General features: G+C 37.1%; 1 protein-coding gene across 4 annotated transcripts in view; it reads right to left on the reverse strand.

Annotated features, from left to right (window-relative positions):
- Rapgef4 (Rap guanine nucleotide exchange factor 4) overlaps positions 1-15,467 on the reverse strand; it is a 233,933-nt gene that overhangs the window by 162,292 nt on the left and 56,174 nt on the right. The window contains exon 1 of one of the 4 annotated variants that reach the window (XM_033756253.1): positions 9,504-9,643. The exons of the other annotated variants lie outside the window; for them this stretch is intronic. The gene's annotated coding sequence lies outside the window, so the exon portion shown is untranslated. Of the gene's footprint in view, positions 1-9,503; positions 9,644-15,467 lie in introns of those variants that run through there. 4 annotated transcript variants of the gene reach the window in all.

The following is a 15,467-nucleotide window of genomic DNA, read 5'->3' on the forward strand; positions in this document are numbered from 1 at the left end:
AGAGGGGATGTGGGGAAAAAAAGACAACCAAGATCTGTCATGTAAAGGTACAAGATCCCAATGATGAATGTAACTGTACTATATACTTAAAAAGTACCAATAAAAACGCAATAAGATAAAAAAGTACATTTATTTTTATATTTTATAAATTTTTAAATTCCATAGCTGGAATACATTTTACCTAACTCAATAAGTGATACTGTATTGCCCATACAAGGTATGACCAAATCACACCTTGTGGTGGATTTTTAAATTTTAAATATTGTTAGAGTAAAAGACATTGCCATTAAGCTCTCTCAAAATACTACCCCTTGCTTATTTTTAAAATTGTTATTAAAAAAGAACAAAATAGCAAAAGTTTATGGAGGTCTGAGGCTTGAGTGTGTGGGGGGTTAAGGATATACTATTTTAATAAAAACTGATCATTTAGGAAGAACTTTCTTGTCTTATCTCGCTAACACCCCCTAATCACCCTATGAGGTAAGGATTAGTATACATGTTTTGCAGATAAGGAAATGAATCATTCTGGGGGTTCAATTAGAGTGAAAGGAAATTTGATTTTGTTCTTTTGGCTTGATTAAGATTCTGGTTGGTTCCAGATTCTGAAACCACAAACATTAGGCACCTATGAGAAGCCAGGTTCTTAACTGGGTGTCATTCTTAGTGTTCCTTCTATCTGTTGGCAGATCTTCAGCAGGAAATCAAACCTTCTGACCCCCTGCAGTATTGCTGGAGTCTGGACATTGGCTGGGCCAGCAGGAGGCTCTTCCGCTTTTAATAAAACTTGTCTGAAGAGCTGTTCCTCTGCACATAGACTACTCTTCATTAAGCTCTTTCTAGGGTCATCACATGTTAAACAAGGAGTAACAAAGCTGAGACCAAGTGCATCACTAAAATGCCTGGGTGTAACCTCAGATTGAGAAAGCATTTTTGAAATTTTATAAACAAAAGACCTAAAATCTCCTATTCCCTCTATGGTACATGAGTCAGACAAGGAAACATTTCCTTTTCCACAAAAGCTATGGAAACATAAATTGAAGGTGGCATGCTCCTGGGTTAAGTAAAGTGACTTTTGGAAAGGCTTCAGTGGGCCTACACTTTTACCATCCTGATAGGGCTGCCTTGCTCACTGTCCCATTGTTTGTGCCTAGATTAACACCTGGCCCACAGCTGGAGCCAAAGAGTGAATGGAAACAAGTACATGAAGAACTTAAGACAGATACAGGGAAACTGCAGCTAATTTCACTAAGTCTGAGGAGTATCTCTAGGGACAAAGGCTCTGAACCTTACCTTGCATCTGAAAAAGAAATTAATTGGCTAATGCTCTGAGCTGGGGATGTTCTATGTGTTTCTTATGCCTCACAAAAGGCAAAATAAAATTAATGATCTTAGTCTTACAAACTATGGTTTATAAATGTAGTCTCTGTTATTAAAACTTAGGATGAGCTCTCAAGTGTTGTATGGACTTGGCAAAATGATTATCCAGCTATCCACCACCAAATTCTGAACAAACATCAGAAACTGCCACGATCACAGTGAGTTCTAAAGGCAAAATGACAGAAAAGAATGATCATGTCACTGTTCGGGTCTCTGGAAGAATTGCCATCCTCATTAGAAGTCCTTGAAAGAGCTAACTACCACAGGACTCAATTTGCAATTTAGCTAAATTTTGCAGGAAACACTAAGTGGTAGAGATGAGGTGTCTCTCTTCGTAACTCTACACGTCAGTCTGCTGCAGAGAGGGTCAAGGCTTCTGATGGATTGGCCTTGACACTTGCACCCTGGAAAGATCTTAACTTTTGCAGCACTCCAAGTGTGGCTTCACAGAAACTTACATCTATTCCACGACTGCAGGTTAGAACTGAATTTCTAATAGTTCTTTTCCTTTTAGAAGAGGAAAACTACAGAACCTTACTCAATGAAGACGAAGTAAACTATAATTCTGTCCTCTGAATTAACAGTTTCAAAGTATAGAGCAGATAGCTGTCTCCATTGCTTAGATCTCTTTGCAAGAGACAAAGCCTTAAAGAGGGCATAGGCACAAGTAGCAGGAGAGAATACACATGGCTCCATGTCAGAGGTGCTTTCCCTCTACTCCCCTATTGCATCATGCTTTCTCTTCTCACAACTTAGCATGGGGATGGGGGTATAGCTAGTGGTACAATGTGCATTTAGTATGCGTGAGACCCTGGGTTCAATACCAAGCATAAAAAAAAGAGGAAAGAAAGAAAGTTTTAATGAAAAAGTAGAGAGGTAGAGATGGTCTGTGCTATGTAAGATCAGGTTATTTTGCAGTCCATTTTAATTCCACAAAATGAAATACAGGACTTGTATCTTCCAGAAGCTCCGAGATGTCAAAACAAATTTAGAGTTTTCACCGGATTGCAAATGAACCCTGAGGCAAAGGTCTTTTCTTTCAGTTAAGCATCATCATTAAGGATATGAGCTGTGTGAAAAATATTGATCAAAAACCATTTAATTCATGCTTTTATTATTTCAGAGATTGATTACTAAGATGCCTGTTTTGTTAGGTGGCCCAATAATCTGTTCATGTGATTCCAATCTGTTCAAAATGCAATTGCATGCCTGAATGATGAGAGCCCAACAACCGAAGCACGTCATACATTCTTCAGCTTTTCTGTCATTGATTAACAGTTAAAACTCGTATTAATTTAGCTATGACATGACTTGATTTTATTACATATGATCTTTCTTTTTCTCTTGAAAGCTCAAATATATTCTACCTTCAAGACAAATGCTTTTTAAAAGACACCAAATAAACAACATAAAACTTTTTTTTTTCGGACTCAAATCATTAGACTTCATTCATATCACATAAAAACTTTCCAAAATGTAGTTAAAACCCAAAGGCTTGCAACAGTTTTTTAAACATTACCCCCTTTACCCATACAGATTGGCACAGATGAACATGAGCCTGTGTGTATTTGATCAGAATGGAACTGGACAAGGCCAATAGACTTGGCTTTCTCTCTTTCATGACAATTTAATTATAAAGACTCAATAAATAGCCATACCCTCAACCATCAATCAATTTTACTCATCAAGTGCTGAAAAAAATCAGAATCGTCCAGTCACTTCCAGTTTTGAAGTGCTAGAGGTACACTTCAGATATTAAAAGGGTCCGCTGAGATAAGCAAAGGGGTTTTCTTGAACCTTCATGTTCAGGGTCAAGAGTCTCTTGGATGAGTTCCCTGATCACAAGTAAAACTGACTTGTTTCCCCTTTTCTTTGCAGTATACATTAAATTAAAAAGGCTGTGTCTCAGTACCCCCAATGGTTACCCCAAAAACAATCCAAGACCTACAGGAAACAAAGCTAGCTTTTTTTTTAGATTAAGTATCCAAATAGAATTTTTTTTAAATCCAAAGCACAGAAAGTCAAACATTCTTTTATTTTTAATATCCAATTTTAACATAGAAAATTTGGAATAAATTTAAACTTTGAAATTAAACTCAATTTAAATAAAAGAGGAACAGATTTTGTGAAGTTTATGCTCTAAAAAAAAGAAAACAGAAAAAAATAGGGAAAGAGGTCCAACTCCAGACGGCCATATTCTGGGGTTAAAATCCAAGTTAGATTTGGTGGGGATCTCAGGGCAGAAGAGATCTATATCTTATTTCCCAAAATGAGGCCAGGGGTGAGTCAAGCATGGGAATCAATAGTATGCACATATTAACAGAAGCCACAGGAAAGGATGGTAAACCAAAGTCAGCAAAGAACAGTACCTCTGACATCATTTATATTTTAATAGCATATGCAGAAAGATAAACTCAAGGAGACCCAGACATAAGAGAGCACAGGAAGCTATAGGAAAATGGAATTTCAAGGCAGGGGGAGTGATCCATAATGTCAAATATTCCACTAAGATTAAGGACTGAGTCTCTCACATTCAGAACCGGGAGGCAGTGAACCACTCTAGCTAATGAGGGTCCCTGGAATGGCTGGGGTAGAATTTAAATCATGCTGGGAGGAAGAGCATCTGGGAGGGACCAAATGGACACAGTGAATGCAGGTGGTTCCTTTAAGACGTCAGACTATAAAAGGGGTGATAAAGATGGAGAAGATGAAAAGGGTACGTAAGGAGGATGAAGGTGGGGTAATACTGAAGCAGCTGGCGCTCACGTACACCAATGAGAAGGGTCCACCAGAGATGAAAAGGAAGTGAGAGTATAAAAGTGGAGTTGTTTCTAAGGTAAGCACTGGTACAATATGGGGGTAAGTGTGGGCCAGAACACAGGTGAAGGAGTCTAAGGGGGAAAACTTCCTCTGTTTTAACCTAGGAGAAATGAATGAGTACAAATAGACTCATTTTACATTTTTATTTCATATATATTTTGCCACCCTCCTTTCACTCAGAAAGGGGATTATCTGCTTGCTTGGCCTTCTTTGATTTGTGCAGATGGAGGTGAGAGGTGAAGGCAAATGGCTGACACCAAGACAGGTTAGTTTGTTCTAACCAGAAAGCACAGAGAGTTAAAAGATGAGTTGAATTATTGGGGTATCAAGAAAGATGGGCAGCGGGAGAGAATAAAATGATATCCACCAGGAAGAACTAGATTTTTGGAAATCTTGGTCTTGGGTGACTTAAGAAATGTTCACAAAAGACCTCAACTGCCTTCCAAGGCTTCTTGAAGTCAGAGTTGAGCCTCACTCGCTGAACTGTCCTCAAGGCATTTGGTTTTATTCAGGTTTTGCAGGGAACAGATTTGTGGCAGAACCTTGACATCCTGGTATGGTAAGAAATGAATGGAGAAGTGGTTTGCTCAAGGATCTGAGGTAAGCAAGAAAGTCTTTAAATAAGTGTTGGTTAACAAGAGGTTACTAGGGAAACGTACAAGGATGGCTAAATTATACTGAGGGCTCCTCTGAGGTTGGAGACCAAGAGTATATCACAGCATCAATCTGGACAGTGATGTGATTATTCCTAGTGGTATTTAGCAGCCTGACTGGAAGCACAAAAAAGCACACAACTGGATTGATTAAGGGTTAGTATCTGAGCTAGTAAGCGCCAAGGGCAGGAACAAGTCTGTTTTATTCATTTCTAAATGTCCAGAACTACACACTTGACATGTAACAATCACTCAGTAAATCTTTATTGAATGAATGAATGATTGGAAGTGATAATATGGACAAAGCAAGGCTGACATGACAGGCTATGGTATCAAAACTGGACAGGTAAGGAAGACAAGGGAAACCTAGGCAAAGTGATCAGATGGTTCTAGGAGATGCCACAGGTGAACTCAGCCACACAAGTGGCATCACAGACTCAAAGGAACAATGTCTTTGAGTCATAAGCACCCCCTGCCCCCGTGGCTGATCCTAGAGCTTGTAGGCCTGATAGTCTCCCTACCTCCCTCATGGATTCCACTTTCTAATGTTCAGAGCTCCTTTCATTTCCCTTCATATAATCTCTTTCTGATTCACTCTTTTAACCTAATGTTTCTCTTCTCTTTCAACTATTGCCCCAGCTTCCTGAAGTACCTCTCTCTATATCTACCCTCTTTTTCCTCTCAACATTACTCTTTCCTTCTTAATTAGTGAAAACAAACCCAATCATGGCAGATATTGATAAAGGTAGAACCCATGGCATACCTGAAATAAGGACATAGAAATCCTTATATTTCAAATAAAGAAGGCAAAGTCTGTTAATGTCAGAGAAGGTGGATGCAAATTTTAAAAATAGATGCAGACCAGATCATCTTGTAATGAACTTCCACTTTCCTAATGAAAATTTCTATCCTCATGGCTATCATTTATATTTTAATTATTAACATTAAAAGTATTTTTACTATTAATTTTTTAATGTGTACTACTTCTGCTGTAGGATGATTTGGGCAGCCTTTGCAAGATAGACTAAAGATATCAACAATACTTTTTCCTATAAAGGGCTCACAAATGGACTTTGGGACCACAGCCTATCTGCTAGTTGGGGGTTTGGTGTAATTTTAATTTCTGTTTGAATTTCCTTTAAAAATCACAATAAACTATTTAGGGAATAACAGTTGCTAAACCTTCTGACAAATCATAACGAATGGTTAATGTTCTGAAGGGTCAACCAGCCATCTTTTGGCTCCCATTTTCTCTCTAAAACCAAGCTATTTTGAGAATTTCCATTCCTCATGTTCTTTTTCTTTCCAATGTGGACACTATTTGTATCCCCTCAGTGGCATTTTTTAACTCAGGAAAACTTAAATAAGTTCCAAGATTGAAAAAGAGCCTTATTATTTGATGATTGCAGGTCTTGTCTGGGAAAAACTCCAAACATAGATTTGCCATTTTTAAGCAATTCCTTTGAATTGTCACTTTATTGTCAGCAATAGTCCTACATTATTGGTTTATTATTGATTTTTTTCCCTTTCCCTTTACATGTTAACTACAGGACTCCAATTTCATCTTCTCTCTTCTAATGTTTTGTTAGTTTATACACTCCTGAAAGACTGTAATGATTTAGCTTTTTGATTTTTTGAGAACACATACATATATGTGTATATATAAATTATAGGTTGCGATTATAAACCCGTAATCTTTTCTACGCATCATGACTCTTTCTTCTTTACACTAATTCTTCCTCTCCATCCCACCTTAGTTCACCTTTTGTGATCTTCCCCTTTGAAGACATATTTCAGATATATGCTTTGCTCCTCATTCCCACCAGTACTGTCCTTATCTCAGGTCACTTCTTAGCAAAGCCCTCCAGGCCAGCGCTCCGGTCCACCCTACTGATTCATTCTCTCCCCCTTCCGTGCTCCATGATCCACTGTATGTTCTATCCATATGGTGAATTGTGCTGTTCATATCCTGGTGGGCTGGGATGCACCCAGCCACGTCTCTTCTGACTCTCACAAGCCTGCAAAACAAGTGTTACTTTCTTCACTTCACAATGAGGAAACCAGGGCTGGGGATTTAGCTCAGTGCCACGGATTTAGCTCAGTGCCACCTGCCTTGAAGCACAAGGTCCCTTGTTTGATCCCCAGAACAACAACAACAACAACAACAACAACAACAACAACAAAACCCAAACAAATGAGGAAACCAGCTCTGCTGGAGCTTCAGTATTTTGTCCCAAATCCCTTAACTTGTAAGTGTTCCGGTCCCTAGGTTTCAAATCTGAAGAGGAAGGGTGACCTGTAGGCTAAGAGGAAAAATAAAGCATTCACATAACAAAGATTTGATGCTTAATCTCTTTAGGTTCAGGGAATCATATCAAGGCCAAAGGTTTCCAAGAGATGGGATTTATAAGAAAGAAGTATAAAGCCAAGTTTTGGCTCTCAAAGAGTTTTTAATCCAGTTGGTTAGGTATGTATGCAGAACATGCTAGGTACACAGTAAGTGCTAAGTAAGTACATCCTTGCTGAAGCTGGGACCAGGAAGGGAAGGTGAGTCCTTGCTGTTCCCTCAGTTCAGCCTGCTGCTAATGGCACTGTTTAGTCATAGGATGCTTCTTAATATAAAGCATTCTAACACTTCCTTCTGTCCCAATCCCAATGAATATCAGAACAATGCAGTGAGAGAAAAAAAAAGTGTGGCAATAACTGGGCTGCCGTCCAGCTTGCAGGACTATTTATTTTTTTTCCTAAGTACAAGATAATTATTGCTGGATATTATTGTAGGATTTTTCCATATGTCCTTTAGTTAGTGATGACCTAATGCTGCCTTTTAATGCATTCTGATCTCCTGCCAGCTTACCTCATTCTATAATGTTGCCTTCGGTTTTTATTTTTATGATTATCCAAACTTCCACTGACTAATCAATACCTCATTTGGTTATGGCTACTGTTGACTGCACACTTTGACAAAGACTCCTCAGAAGGGGTCTTTTTCACTTGCAGCGGACTCATTTAAAGTAAGTTCTTGCTACGTTCATCATTTTGGCAAACAAGGACAAGTTCAAGGAAATTAGAGGCCAAACTTGACAGAGCACTGGGTGCAGCTGCTGGCCCAGCTGTGCAATGATTCTCAACTGGTCCATTACCTCCAAAACTCAACTATTCAGCACAGCTTCCCTAGTCCGGCACTCCTGTCGGTCTAATATATTTGGCAACAGCCATTATTTCAGAAATGAATGCTCATGTGTATTTATAGCAAATCATATGCCTGCTCTATCAACAATTAAAGAGATTAGGATTCAGCAGACATATTCCTCTAATTAGGACAAGATGGAAGATATAGTGTATAGGATGCTGCAGTTTGGTCAAGGTTTATTCTTTCCTAATGAGACTGCCACGCTGCCATTCATCAGTCAAACATCCGGTCTCTTTAGAATGGCATTCAGTTCTCTGTATAACATCTACCCTTTCCCTGTATAACATCCACTTCTCTGTCTGTCCCAGGGAATTTTTCAGTTAGGGGCTTCTGTTTCCAATTGGCACTTCCAGCTTCCCCTTTCTCCCTCCCTCCAACAACACGATAGGCTCACTGGGGTGTTTTAAGGCTTGTTTTGAAATAACATGAGGACAGCATCATGTGGCCACGAATTTCATTCAGTTCCACTTGTCCCCTGGAGCCTCGGTGTATGTGATATGCTCACACTTAAATGGTCTCTCCTCAGAACAAAAGCCTGATCTCATGTCTGGGCCATAAATTCCATCTTGCCTCACTCCTCCTGCCCATGCATTATTTAAGCAATCTTCTTGGTGAGCCGGCATGAGAATTTTCCTCGGAGTAACAATCAGCAGGCACGTAAGCTCGGTTCTAACGGGAAATGTAGGATATTTGAAAGGGTTCCACCCATTCATAGTCTCAGTAATGAAATATGATAATCTAATTTGGTAAAAATAAACTGTGAAATCAAAGATTTGAGGCAAAAACTTTAAAGATGCAATTCAGACTAGCAATCAATGCTCATTCAGTTTCTGTACCATCTCAGCTTTCTCCTTGTGCAGATGCTTAAGTGATGCTAAATTAAATAATTAACAAATTTTTAAAACTGCTGGAAATTACCATCTGTACTTAATTTTGGAATATAAAAAGGTCCATAGAAAACACCCTTTATGATTATTTCATCTAATAACAAATATGAAACAATAAAAACATCCTAGTCATAAAATATAATACATTTCAAGCAGTCTGGCTTAACATAGTCAAACAGTTTTCAAAATAAAAGATCACAGGAGGAGTGAAATACTGGGCTACAAATACAGTTTTTTAAAGACTAGCAAAATAACTGAGTTTTAATTTAAAATTTACTCCCTCTTACTCCCATTTCCCCATAAAACAACAAAACAAAACAACAAATCTCACCCACAGGCGTCCTAGAGACAGTGATGACAAACGTCACTTGCACATTTCTCTCCTGGATAAACACTGGGCTAAACTGTCCTCGGTTAAGAACTTTATTAGGTTGCTATTACATTTATACAAAATGAAGTCCACCACTGTAAATAAACATGCTTGAGGCTTCCATGAAAAGACAGAGAAGAGACACAGGCTCCCTGGATGTGAACACACTGGTAAACACATGGATAAAACAAGCCGAAACTTACAACAGACACTTCTCCCAGGTCCAACACAGCAGTAGCCCTAAGGGTACATTCTAGTGTTTTTTAATCCATGTTCTGTTCTTCTCACTGATGGGACTACTCAGGCACATGGTCAAGTTGCAATCAGCTTCTCCCTTAGTGATGTATGAGAGCTGGACTGATTTATCTTGTCTTTCTGCAGCATATTAGCACTAATGTTTCTGCGTATGCATCCTACCTTTCTTGAGCCGCAGCCCGGGCTTTATCATTGGTAATCTAAATTAAAGAGCCAGTGAACAGAGCAGGGTTGTTGTCCCCCACCCCTCCCTGTTTTCCATGGAACAATTGCCAGGCAGTCATTCCCGGACAAGGATTCCACTGTTTCTCCTATCGAGCCTCCCCTTCAATATCCCGTTGAGACTGGGAGTCAGAGTGAGAAAGGCGCAGGTCTAGGGAGATGGTCTTAGTTCAAAGGTATATTTAGGATTTATTCTCTAAAACAGTAGATGACCTCAGGAAATACTAGAGAGAGCTGTCGTCCACCAGTGCTTCAGTTCAGAAATCAGAACTCTCACTATTCACAGAAACAGCAATTTGATACTCCACTTACTGTCCTGGGTGCCATTCACCTTTAGTGATTCTTTTTAAAATTTTTTTCCCGATTTTTCTCAGAAACTGCTTCTTTTTTCCACCAGTCTTTGGTTTACAGATAGATGCTTAAATGTTTATTTTAATGAGAAATTTGAGTGTTATGATATTGCAAGTTGCACATATGAAGCATAAAAGCCCCTGAAAATTTAGAGAAATCCATCAAATAGATCATTATTAACCTTGTTGTAACCTGCTGTCAACAAACAGCAGCTGACTGAGAGCTAAAGGCTGTGTAGAATTCATAAACTGTCAATTCCTCTCTTCAAGATATTTAAAACTATCTTGGTTTCCACAAATATTAGGGAAGGGCAAACATAACCAGAATATATTTGTCTATGAAAGTTTTCATCTCTTAAAAATTCTGATTTCTTAGCAGCACCTCAATGCTTTTTTAAGATTTATAATGGTTACCAAAATAATATTAGGCTTGTCTTATTTTAACAACAGAATTTGGTAGTTATTAAAGTATAAAATTTTTGCTATTTTTGTTAAAAGAAAATATGAACGATTTCACAATTTTTAACATGTTACTGCATTTTTAATTTTGCTTTTTGAAATTGTGACATACTCATTTCTCTATAGGCATAAAATACAACCTTGCCATTTTAATAGCTTTAGAATATTCAATTCCCTAACCCTTGACATTTATATCTGCAATTTTTTGTTATAAAAATAAAATATCTCTTATCCTAAATGCAAAATACTCAAATTTCAAAAAAAAAGTGCATTTGAAACCCCATACACACACACACACACACACACACACATACACACACACACACACACACACACACACAAAGTCAATCTCAAACTTTCTACTTCTCATTTTGTTTCAGAATTTCAGTTAGGAGAAATGTAATTCCAGAAGGCTATTTGAAGACTACAGGTATCAGTTCTTCTAGATTGTATTCTGGCATTAAACTTTAGAAATACATACTTCATACATTTCAGATTAGAATTTGGTTTTACTGAACTATTCACAAACAACAAAAAATTATTTAAAAATTTTAAACCTGGGCTTGTCACTTGGCTGCTTGAAACTCCATACAGCTTCCCATTACTCTTAGGATGAAAGCCAAAATCTTTATCATGGCCTTCAAGGACTCAGTTTTATTTCACTTAGAAGATAACCCCACCTTCCCAGAACTGTCTGGCTGGGATTCAGAACCATCAATCAATCAGGTATTACTGAACCCCTGCTCTTTACCGGCCAATCCCCCAAGCATGGTATCCGAGCACTGGTCTGGGATGCCAAGAGAATTCCAAAAGCAAATTTGCAGACATTCTTCAGTTTGAAAGTAACATACATGGATAAGATTTCACTACTCTACAAATCAGCTTATGGAAAAATCAATATGAGCGAGCCAGACTCTGGAAAGTCAAAGTATACATGAAATCAAGGGAGAAGAGGAATAAAATGAAATTAATCAGTTGATGAATGTTAATTCAAACAGTTTAGGTCAGAGGAGAAAATGAGAAACCATCAAGAAGGAGCAGAAACTGAAACAAGTATTGCTCAAGCTGGTCCTAATGTAGTATTTTCAAGATCTATGGCTCATGTCAGTTAAAAGTCAACTATCCCATAACTATGGTTTTGAATTTCTTTAATAAATAACTCATGCACATTCATTATATTGCTACTGATATTAAATTGCCTCTGAACGTTATTTTTATTTTAATCACTATATGAATTACATAATAAATTTTACCAGTTTCTAACTCAAATGTCCCAAGAAGTCTATCAACACAGGTCTAAGAAAATAGGGAATTTTACAAAACTGAAGGTCCACTCTGTACTTAACCAAGAACAGCATGATCTTTTAATGCAACTTATAAACATCTGTATAAAATAATGTAAACACTTAAAGACATCTGAAGTATCCACTAACTAATGAGATCTGGGACAAGTCTAGTGCTTAACAACTGTCATCAGAAGTCCCCACAAATCCCAGAATTGTATTTCTTTCCATCGTCCTGAAAACTCACACTATGAAAGCCTCCCAACAGAAGAAATCCTAACACTCAAGAACAAAAATGCTTATGTTCACAGCACAGCTCTGCCACTTACCCACTGTATAACCTTGGGTCTTTACTTAAACTCACTGCAGTGAGTGTGTGTATGTGTGTGTGTATGTGTGTGTATTAAATTCACTATACAATGAAAGAGTTCTACTTCTATCTTAAAAGTAACTCATATCACACTAATCCTCCCACAAGTAACAACAATACAACCTGAAGAATAACATCAACAGTAACATCAACAAAACTATCTGAAGGTAGTGGAGAATGGTCCAGAGCAGGTAGAAACTAAAAGAGGAATGGACTTTTAGATGAATTCCCTAGTTTTTACAGCTTTTCATCTAAGGGCAGGCCCCAGAAAATTCCACAGGTGGTCATGCTCAGTCAGAGCCTGTGTTCCTATTGGCTGAGAGGTCAAAGAAGAGTTCAGGGAGATAACAGCAGCTAAAAAATGAGCAAGGAAATCCCAGAGAGAAGATAGCCACAGAGGGAAAGCCTCAAATTCAGTACATATATCCAATCAAATTTCTGACTGATCCCAATAAGATTATACTGTATATGCGGAGTAGACTCCAAACAGCTCAGCTAAGGGAAAAGGGACTGCACAGCACTTTCTGACTCTGCCTGTCATAGGAGACAGGTGAAATTTGAGTTCTCCCCAAGCAAAAACAGAAAATCAATATTCTTTAAAGGTACATGATGGAATTCAGAATCTCCATAATGTATCAGTCATAATATCCAAGGTGTATTTCAGAATTACTAGATCTGCAAAGAAACAAGAAAGTGTAACTTGTCATCAAAAGAAAAAGCAACCCATTGAGAGCAACTCTGAGATAATGCAGATAATGGATTTGGCAGACAAAGAATGTAAAGCAGCTGTGGTAACCATGCTTATAGGCATAAACTAAATCTCAGGAGAAAAGTAGGAAGCATAGAAAGAAGAGTGGAAATTCTAGAACTAGAAACTACCATATTTGAAAAAATTCACTGGATGGACAAAACAATAGATTGGAGAAATAAGTGTCAGTGAATTTTAAGACAGAATTAAAAAATTATCTAATCTCAAGAAGAGAGAAAAATATTTAATGAATGGAGCCTTAAAGTCCCGTGAGATGCATAGTACAAGCTGTAAGATTTGAATTGGAATCCCAGAAAGAGGAGAGAAAATAGGCAGAAAAAAACTCTCTTAATATATAATAATCCCAACTTTCCAAAATATGGTTCAAAAAACTAGCCAATCAGCTGAAGGGAATTCAGCGAGTTGACCACATCTAGCAGCATATTAAACCTGAAATACTGATAGCTCTGTATCTATTAAAGAAATTAATTATGCTACCAAAATCCTCTCCACAGAGGACACTCCAATAGAAATAGTTTCATAGTGAATTTTATCAAAAGTTTAAGGAAAAAGATAATGCCAATCTTTACACCTTTTTCAGAAAACAGAATAAGATGAAAAATTCCCCTATTCATTTTGAGGCAGCAGAAATTTGATATACTATTAGAAAAGAAAACTATGGGTCAATATTGATGAACATAGAATAAATATCCTTAACAAATACATATTAGCAAATCAAAAGTAGCAATATATAAAAAGGACAATCATTCTTTTTGTATCTTGACAAGTTTATCTCAAGAATGAAACACTAGTTTAGCATTTAAAAACCAATCAATGTAATTCATTACATTACCAGAATAATGAGAAAAACCACACAGAATTTCAGTAATCAGAAAAAGTATTTTGTAATACTCTGTACTAGTTAATGAAGAAAAAAAAAACCCCTCTCAACAAGTAAAAACTAAGGAATTTTCTTTTCTTTTCTTTTCTTTTGGTACCAGGGATTGAACTCAGGTCCTTGAGCTTGTGAGGCAGGAGGTGGCACCACTGAGCTAAATCCCTGGCCCAGGGATTTTCTTATATAGTTGAAATCCTATTTAATGATGAAATACTGAATCCTTTCTCCCTAATGTCAATGACAAGGAAAGGACATGTACTTTCTCCACCTATTTAACCTTGAGGTGGACATGCTAGCAAGCGTTATAAGGCAGGAAAAATAAATCAAAGGCACAAATATTAAAAAGAAAATAAGACTCCTATTATTTGACAATGGCAGGATTGTTATATAGAAAAGTCAAAAGGTATCTCAAATGAAATAATAACACCTACTTCTTTCAGTATTTAAAGATGAAATGTGTTATATTTAAAACTATGTCTGAAACACACTAATCAGTAATAAGCATCAAGTTAAAAATGCATCTAAAGGGCCAAGGATTTAGTTCAGCAGCACCGCTCCTGCCTTGCAAGCACAATGGCCTGAGTTCAATTCCTGGCACAAAAAACAAAAAAAAAAGCATCTAAATATATAACCTGAAAAGGATTATGTATGAGCTTCTTGACAATAAGAATAGATTTATTCATCAAAATGGCTCATAGAAGGCCACTTTAAAGAACACGGTTATCTTCATTCCTGGGATCAAGTTATGAAAAAGCTCATGGCAATTAACAATGAGATGTCTAGAAGACAACCAGTCCTCGCTGAGATTCCTCAAACAGAAAGATTAAGTGTGTCACAATGTGACAGTGTCTAAAAAGTTACAGCTTTTATATATCTTCTAATATATATGTATGCCTAATATATAAATATATATTTAATATATAATTATATAAACAAATCCAGGTGTTGTTTGAAAATAAACCTTGCTGTGATCTATAAATACTCATGGCAGAATACTTAAGAAATATATTTAACTTTGAAAAAAGCAGTTTGCATAATTGTATTTAAAGTAAATGTCAACAATTAACCAGAAAGATAAGCATATATAATAATTACATTGATGTGTGCATAGAAAAATGTCTGGAAATATACAAATAAAAGTGTTAATGGTCAATAGCTCTGGATGAGGATAGGAAGAGAATTTTTACTTTGTATTTTTGGCATATTGTTTACATTTTAATAATATTTATTAATATTGTTACTTTGAAATTAAGCAGTCCTTACAATGGAAAAATATCAACATTTAACAGTCAAAATGTCTAGTCTTTTTCTTTCCTGAGTCATGTAAGATTAATAGAGCTCATTCTTTGGGCTTTTTAAACAAAGGTACAGTTTTATTTTAGACATCAAGTTCATGCTCCAGGTGCTCTTACCTTTAAGATTCTTCTCAACATCTCCATTCTTGGCTTGTCACTGTACTCCTTCCTGAGACACAATACCCTATATCCACAATGTAAGGAAGGCAAGATTTATTTTGGTGCACATTTCAGTCCATAGTCAGCTGGCTCCATGGCAGAACAGCAAGGCATAAAGATATGGCAAA

Source organism: Fukomys damarensis, unplaced genomic scaffold (genome assembly GCF_012274545.1).
Source record: "Fukomys damarensis isolate Sample0158 unplaced genomic scaffold, DMR_v1.0_HiC HiC_scaffold_26, whole genome shotgun sequence".
Taxonomy (NCBI): domain Eukaryota; kingdom Metazoa; phylum Chordata; class Mammalia; order Rodentia; family Bathyergidae; genus Fukomys; species Fukomys damarensis.